Below are 8,583 nucleotides of genomic sequence, written 5' to 3' on the forward strand. Positions count from 1 at the left end.
AGAGAGAGAGAGAGGGAGAGGGATAAGGAGGGAGAGGGAGAGGGATAAGGAGGAAGAGGGAAAGGGAGGGAGGGAGAGGGAGAGAGGGAGAGAGGGAGAGAGAGAGAGAGGGGGGGGCAGAGGGGCAGAGGGGGAGAGGGGGAGAGGGAGAGGGAGAGGGAGAGAGAGAAAGAGAGAGAATATATTTATGCTAGTAATCAAAAATCAGAGTCGATGGATTTTGTTTTTCTTCTTTTTCTCTCCTTCTCCTCCCCCATTAAATCAGGCTTCTTTAGTTGTTTGTTTTACTTTTGACTAATCCCTCTTCAGTTCCGCCTTTTCTCAATCGCTTTTCTCTATTCCTATTTTCCTATTGACTTGAATTAATTTTTTTTTTAAACACCAAACTCTGTATGTGTGTTCAATCCTCCTTTGTCTGGTTAGGATAAAAGAGAGGGTCATGCTATATTTACTCCCTCTCTCACTTCCTCCATTGGTGAACTGTCTCCTGCTCTTTGGATTTATCTTGTACGCATGAATACTTGTACATGGCGTGTCCTTGATAGAAGCAAAGCTTTTGAGGAAAGGGATCATTTCATGTTTGTCTTTGTCTCTCTAGTAACACTGTGCTTAGCACATATTAACTGCTTAATACCTGCTTGTTCCTTTGGTTGACATCTAGTTGAAAGTAATTCTAAAGCAATAATGTTGTATACCTTCTTTGATAAAAAAGAATGCAGTGGTTTCTGTATTAGTCTGACTTCAAAACTTATTAAGTAATTTTAGGCTGTTGAATGAAACAAAGAGATTGAGCTACTTTAAATTATTTATTTGGTGAAAAACAGTATTCTTTATCCATTGGGGAACAGCCAAGATGAATTCATTACTGTTTGTGCTCAAGAGCCTCATTTTCAGTGTTTGTTTCTTTGGGTAGTAGAAAGCAGATTAATATTGTGTTTCCTCCATTTGTGGATGATGTATGCTTATTGACAGAAGTTCTAGAGATTCTGATTTAGTCCAAGGAAACCCTGTACACCCAAAGATTTTGGTGAAGTTGGGCTGGTTCTTTGGCCATCTTTCCTAGGAATGAAGGCACCCTCCCTCTTCCTAGCTAATGGAACAATGACTTGAATACCAAGGTCAAGGTGGGGAGAAAATAATCATTAATATAGGCCACTCTATTTCAGACACTCTCTATTTGCCACAATTTCCTCAAATATAAAATGGGGACTATAATAGTACTTATCTCTTGAGGAGATTGTGAGAATCAAATGACACAATATTTATAAAATGCATAGCACAGTGCCTGGTACATAGTTGATGCTATTGTCTAATGGAGTCATTAGAAAGAGCTATCTGATCTCACTGCCCCAGTGGTTAGAATAGGCTTTGTAATATCTCTGGAAACTCCCTATCCTTGCACCTAGAGCCATTCTTCAGCTTTGGGCTATTTTGTAAAATAATTTAACCCTCCTTGTTGGTACCTGTCTGAGCTCTCTTCTCTGTTGAAGTCTTGTTGCCAGTCTCAGTCCCCCACCATTTTCCCTTTCACTGTTTATTTAAACTTGTACCTATAGAATGTCCTCTTCCCCTTGTGAGCTCTCCAGTATTTTGGTGTTCTGTAGTGCCCCAGATTGCAATCCCCTTGCCTCGATTAAAAACCTTCATTTGTTGCTACTTTGGTAGTCCTCTTTAATTCAGGTTGACTCTTTAGAAATGCTTTTGGAGATGAAAGAAGCAGCAATTTGGGGAATCTGAAAAGCCCTCATGCAGAAGAAGAAACTTAGTCTGAGTTTTAAAGGAAATGTGTACTACAGTTAGAGTGAGGATCAGTAGAGATCATCCTAGACATGGCATTCAGTGCTAAGGCATGGTGATGGGTTTTACTACCAGAATGCAATGCCCACCAGGGTCTACCATGCTTAAAAAACTTTGTTTGGGGTCTGAGACTGTTTTTGATGGGTAGTCAGATTTAAATACACAGAGGCTTATCTGGTAAATATGCCACTTAGTGATATGGCTTTGACAGATCATGGAACAGAAATTCAAAAGGACCCTTAATTTTGCATGGTTTCCTTCTCTTTCAGCAGTAATGGTGGCACAGATGTGGAAAAGAGGGCTGACTGCTAAAAATCAGTTTTTTGGCTACCCCTAAACATTTACTTAGCCATTGTCATTCCAAATGTGAGATTCTTATCTAATGACCAACACATACTACTTAATCGCATAAATTGTGACACTTTTTTTCCAAATGAAATTAGAAGGCATAGATAACAATTCTCACAAGTTCTCCTTACAGAGCCAAATAAAGGCACTGGCACAGGTATTTTTATTGTTTAAAGGCAACCAGAAGCACTTCATGGGACATTTGGTTTGAAAAAATATGCTGTAAAAATCATTCCATGTTTTTATGGTCATGTAAGAGATTGTAAATTAAGCCCATAAAAACCAAGGCAAAGAGAATATGTTAGTAGAGTGAGTATCTGGAATTTCTCATTAGGCCATCATTATTGCCCACGATCAGCCAATGTCCATCTATTCTCTGGGCCACTTGAAATCCATTTCACTGTATATTGAGCCTTTGCTTACCTAGCAGATCATAGAAGCACAGATACAGACCTTCAAACAACCTCAGAGGTCAAATATTCCAACCCATATTTAAAGCATGAGCCTTATCTACAAGTGGCTTCTGTCTAAAGACTTTCAAGAATCACTTCTCCCTGAGATACGTCATATTTTAACAATTGTATATATAAATGTGTATGAAGTTAAGGAGGGCATGATAGCTTTCTTCTCCTGATAAAGATACACAAATAAATTGTTTCCCAATCATTTTGCTAGAGCCAAGATGGCATAGTAGCAGAAGGCAATAAAGCTCAGCTCTCCTGAAAAAAAAAACCTCTTCCAAACATGTACCAGACTGAATCCCAATGGAGAAATCTAAGAAATCAGTGATTTATTTTTCTAGCCAGATTGTCATAGGGAGACAGAAAGCAAAGTCTGCTGACTCCGAGAATGGATTCTTGTTAGGGGTACTTCGAACATCAAACACTCCATTGGACAGGAACAGGCTGTACATCAGGGTAAGGGGAGGTTCCCAGAACCATACTGGGGCTGTGTGTGAGCATCTTTCAGTTGGTACCTTTATTACCCACCACCCATTTTGAAGATTCAGGATTTGGCTGCAGGAAGGGATTTTGCCCCAGTTGTGGCATTTAAAGGTAAGAAGCTGTCATAGTTTGTAGACTGAGGAGGAATTTTATTTTATTTTTTTAAGTTTTTATTTTTAATATTTTTCCATAGTTTCATATTTCATGTTCTTTCCCTCTCCCCCAAACCCCTCTAACCTCCCTTAGCCAATGTACAATTTCACTGGGTTTTACATACATCATTGATCAAGACTAATTCCATATTATTGATATTTGGACTAGAGTTATCATTTAATGTCTATATCCCCAATAATATCCCCATCAGCCCATGTGTTCAAGCAGTTGTTTTTCTTCTGTATTTCTGAGAGGAGGAATTTTAGCAGCAAGAAACATCAGTGTGATGCCTAATACCAGGAATAGAACTGTGTTTCATTTCCAGCTTCTACTTGAGTCTGAAGCCCACAGAAGAATAATTAGGATAGTAATCCTATATCAAAAGGGAAGCCTAAAGTTCTGTCACTCAGAACCAGCAGTGCTTCCTAACTGTCTGATAATGATTGTGTCAAGCAGTAGAGTAGTAAGTCTACTGTTGCTCAGAACTATATCCAGGTCAGGAAGTTGCAGAGTTCAGACTTAGGAGGTAGCAATCAGACTTTGCCCCAGATCAGACTATTTCTAAAAGCTTGCAGATCCCCAGACTGAATGTTTCCTGAGCTCTTGGAATAGAACAACAAAAAGCAGGAATTGAACCAGCCCATGCCTCCCCTCCAAAAGTACACAGAGCCTTAGACATAAAGTCAATCCTGAATCTAGAAAATCAGTTTGAAAAATGAGAAAAAAAAAATCCCAGTATAAAAAGCTATTATGGTGACTGGTTTGTGATTAGAATACAAACCCAGAAGAAGAGAATGACTTCAAAATATCTACAAGCATTGCCTCAAAGGAAAACATAGTGTGGGTATACACTCAACTAGATTTTCTCTTTCTTTCTTTCTTTCTTTCTTTCTTTCTTTCTTTCTTTCTTTCTTTCCCTAAACTTTTAATTTAATTTTTATTTATTTAGAATATTTTTCCATGGTTATGATTCATAATTTTTCCTACTCTTCTTCATTCCCAGAGCTGATAAGCAATTCCACTGAGTTATACATGTATCATTGTTCAAAACCAATTTCCATGTTATTCATATTTGCAGTAGAGCAAACCTTTAACATCAAAACCCCAATCATTCCTATTGAACAACATGATCAATCATATGTTTTTCTTCCACGTTTTTGCTCCCACAGTTCTTTCTCTGGATGTGACTAGCTTTCTTTCTCATAAGTCCCTCAGAATTTTCCTGGGTCATTGCATTGCTGCTAGTAGAAAAGTCTATTACATTCAATTGTGCCACAGTGTATCCATCTCTTTGTATAAAGTTCTCCTGGTTCTGCTCCTTTCACTCAGAATCAATTCCTGGAGGTTGTTCCAGTTTGCTTGGAATTCCTCCAGTTCATCATTCCTTTCAGCACAATAATATTCCATCACCATCAGATACCACAATTTATTCAACCATTCCCCAATTGATGGACACTCCCTCATTTTCCAATTTTTTGCCACCAGAAAGTGCAGCTATGAATATTTTTGTATAAGCCTTTTTCCCTATTATCTCTATGTGGTATAAACCCAGCAGTTGTATGGCTGGATCAAAGGGCAGGCATTCTTTTTAAAGACCTTTGGGCATAGTTCCAAATGGCCCTCCAGAATGGTTGGATCAGTTCAAACTCCACCAGCAGTGTATTAATGTCCCAATTTTGACATATCCCCTCAACATTTATCACTTTCCTTTGCTGCCATATTAGTCAGTCTGCTAAGTGTGAGGTGGTACCTTAGCATTGTTTTAATTTGAATTTCTCTAATCAGGAGGGATTTAGAATACTTTTTTATGTGCTTATTGATAGTTTTGATTTCTTCATGTGAAAATTGCCTATTCATGTCCCTTGACCATTTGCCAAATGGGGAATAGCTTGATTTTTTGTAAATTTGGCTTACCAACTATATTTTCTGAAAGAGATGAAACAAGAGTTTTATTTTGAAATTTTAAAAAAAATTATCAATTAAATGGGCTCTAGAAGAAAAATATCAGAAAAGAAATTAGAGCTCTGGAAGAAAGGAAGGTTAGGGAAAATTATCTCATAATCAAAGTGCACAAATAGCCTCTATAAAAACAAAGAGGAGATGGTGGGAGAAGAAGCTGGTACTTGAATCTCATTCTTATCTGAACTGGGCAAAGAAGGGAAGAAATCACTCATGTCACCCAACAGGCAAATAGGAGGGAAAGGGGAGAAGGGAATAGGAGAATTTGAGGGAGGATAATTAAGGAGAGATTAGTCCTAACCAAAGCAAACTCTAACTATCTATTTCAGAGGAGGTAAAGAATGGGAACCTGAGGGAATGCCCATAAATTTTTCTTCTTTTTTTTTACATCCTTGTTTTCTGCCTTAGAATCAATACTATATATTGGTGGTAAGGGCTAGGCAGTGGGAGTTAAGTGACTTGCCAGGGTCATACAGCTAGGAAATATCCAAGGCCATATTTTAAACCAGTACTTCTAAGTCTGGCTGTCAATCCACCAACCCACCTAATTGTCCCTAATTGTCCTGCCATAAATTTCTTGAATTGTTGAACAAGGTATGGTATACAAATCTGATGTAATACTGTTGTGCTATGAGAAATTAAAGAAATAAGGGACCATTTGGCAGCCCTGCCATAATAATTAAAACTATATTCATAATCATAGTTGCCCAACACACCTAGAAAGTGACTGGACAAAAGCTACTAAAGTTGCATGCCTTATAAAATGAGAACTTTAAAAATATCATAATATATTAGAAAAATTCCTCAGAATTACAGTCAGAAAATTGGGATTTAAATTCCAGCTCTTGTGACCTTGAGCAAGTCTTTCACTCTTTCCTAGTCCATAAAATGAATTCTATCTTGCTCAAAATTCTGTAATATATGAACAAAGATATTGTCATTGCATCCTCAAAACCTGGAATTCAGAAGACCTGAGTTGAAATCTGGCTTTAGACACTAGGTATATAACTTGAAGCAAGTCACTCTACCTCTGTACCTATGCTCCTGGGGTAATTGTCAGGATCAAATGAGAAATAATGACAATAATAATGATTATTATTGTAATGATAGGTAACATTTAAACCATCATACTGTGTGCCAGGTATTTTGCTAAACATTTTATAATCTCATTTGATTCTCACAACCCTGGAGGTAGGTGCTATTATTATCCTCATTTTGTTTTTGTTCAGTCTTGTCTGACTTTTTGTGACTCTGTGGACCATAGATAGTTATCTATCCATAGGGTTTTCTTGTCAAAGATACTGGAATGGTTTGCCATTTCTTTCTCCAGTGGATCTTTTTGTCAAGCAATCAGAGGTTAAATGATTTGCACAATATTGCACAACAAGGAAGTGCCAGACTGGATTTGAATCTTTATGGTTCTAGGTCTAGTATTCTTAACCACTGAGCCATTGAAGCCTCCAGGCAACAGAGATAACCTTCATTTTACAGATGAGGAAACTGAGGCAAACAGAGGTTAAGTAACTTGCCTAGAGTCACACAGCTACTAAGGATTTGTGATCAGATTTGAACTCAGGTCTTCCTTACTTGAGACCTATGGTTCTATCCACGGTGGCACATTGGAGCCCACTTTCTTAAGAGGGACTGAATAACCAGGGTATGACTTATTCTTCCCCTTTCCTTTTGCTAAGAACCAAAAGATAAGGCAGTAGCCAGGTATTTGTTACTCATTGTGATATTGCCAAGAATGGTTAAGTAACAACGTTTTTGTTTCTTCTCTGAACAACCTTGGCATTCCTGAAGAAATGATAAAAGTTCAGCCTTCCCTACAGAGTCATTTTATCCAGAAAGTCACTGACTTCTTCCTAAAAATGTTCTAAAAGTGACTTTCTTTTTCGTGCTGGCACCTGAGTTGAATTTATGTTTGTGATAATTGTTTTCTGCCTCAAGATGTCTTTGCCACAGTGGGCCACTCTTCACCTTCTGAGTCATGTAGCCACAACATTTTCTTCTCTTTTTCGTCAGTGAAAGATTCTATTTCTATTTGAGCGTATATAAAATCAATTTTTCTGTAAAGCATCACCAAAAATTGTTGGAACAGTTTGAAAAACAATTCATTAGTTAAATATTGGCATATTCTGTAGCATTCCAGTGGACTAAAGGTGATAAGCTTTTTTGTGCCATTGTCAAGGTCAAACTATTTTTAGAGCTGATTTTAACCTTAACTATGGGAAACTGTGGTTGAAGTCCTAGATGCATTTAAGTTGAATTTGTTATATAGTTTACATTAGTTGTTGAATATTTAGTAAGCTTTTTTAAAAAGATGGCAATTTTCTGGATGGTAAAGGAAAATTTGTTATTCAACTCAAATCTGTTTCTGTTAAATGTTTGTTTCCCCCTCCCCCAAAGATAAAAACTTTCTTTGGTCACTTAATCCTCTGCAGGTGTAGTTTTTGTTGTTCAGTCATTTCAGTCACGGCCAACTCTTCATGACCCTATCTAGGGTTTTCTTGGCAAAGATTCTGGAGGGGTTTGCCATTTCCTTCTCTAGCTCATTTTAAATGGAAGAATTTGAAGAAAACAGGATTAAGTGACATACCCAGGGTCACATAGCTAGTAAGTGTTTGAAGTTGGGTTTGAACTCAGGTTTTTCTGACTCCAATTCGAGTCTCGAGTAAGGAAGACCTGAGTTCCAATTCGATCACAAATCCTGGACTCCAAGTCCAATACTCTAGCCCACTGTTCCACCTGGTTTCCCCAAGTTCAAATCTAATGAATTCTTTGTGTATGGCAATCCATAAAAGTCAGCATGTTTGAACAGAGAGCATCCTAAACATAGTATCAGAAAGACTTGAGATCCTCTGAATTTCTTTTCACTTAAATTTCTCTCTATACCCTTTCTTCTTACAGGAAGCAATCCCTTATAATAAAGAATTTTTAAAAATGTCTCAAACTGACTCTTCATTAGCTGTCTTGCCAGAATTCAATATGATGCATTATTTTAAAGTTATTTGGGAGGGAATATTGGTAGAATTTGTATGGGTTGCTGCCCCGACTCTGCCATTATGGTTCTTAAAGAACATTAACATCTATTTGTATTAGCTGAATGCCCACAGACAATTTACTCTCTATTCAATCCTCTTATAAGCAGCTAGCACTGATAGAAGCTTGGAGACCACCTGTCTCACCTTTCTCTACATCTTCCTTCTCCAACTTCAGTGACACCAGTCTGCTCCAAGCCATCCAAGAATGTCAAATTTAACAGTTTGGACTTGACTGAGACTCATCTGGTAGTTTAGCCTTGAGATCAGCATGAAATTAAATAATCATATATCATTTAATACTTTTCTTTTCCCTCCCTCCCTCCCTCCCTCCCTTCCTT

General features: G+C 37.7%; 1 protein-coding gene across 1 annotated transcript in view; it reads left to right on the forward strand.

Annotated features, from left to right (window-relative positions):
* The window catches only part of PRRG1 (proline rich and Gla domain 1), a 159,706-nt gene that overhangs the window by 91,064 nt on the left and 60,059 nt on the right, over positions 1–8,583 (forward strand). The window lies entirely within an intron of this gene.

This window comes from Gracilinanus agilis, chromosome 3, assembly GCF_016433145.1.
Source record: "Gracilinanus agilis isolate LMUSP501 chromosome 3, AgileGrace, whole genome shotgun sequence".
Lineage (NCBI taxonomy): Eukaryota > Metazoa > Chordata > Mammalia > Didelphimorphia > Didelphidae > Gracilinanus > Gracilinanus agilis.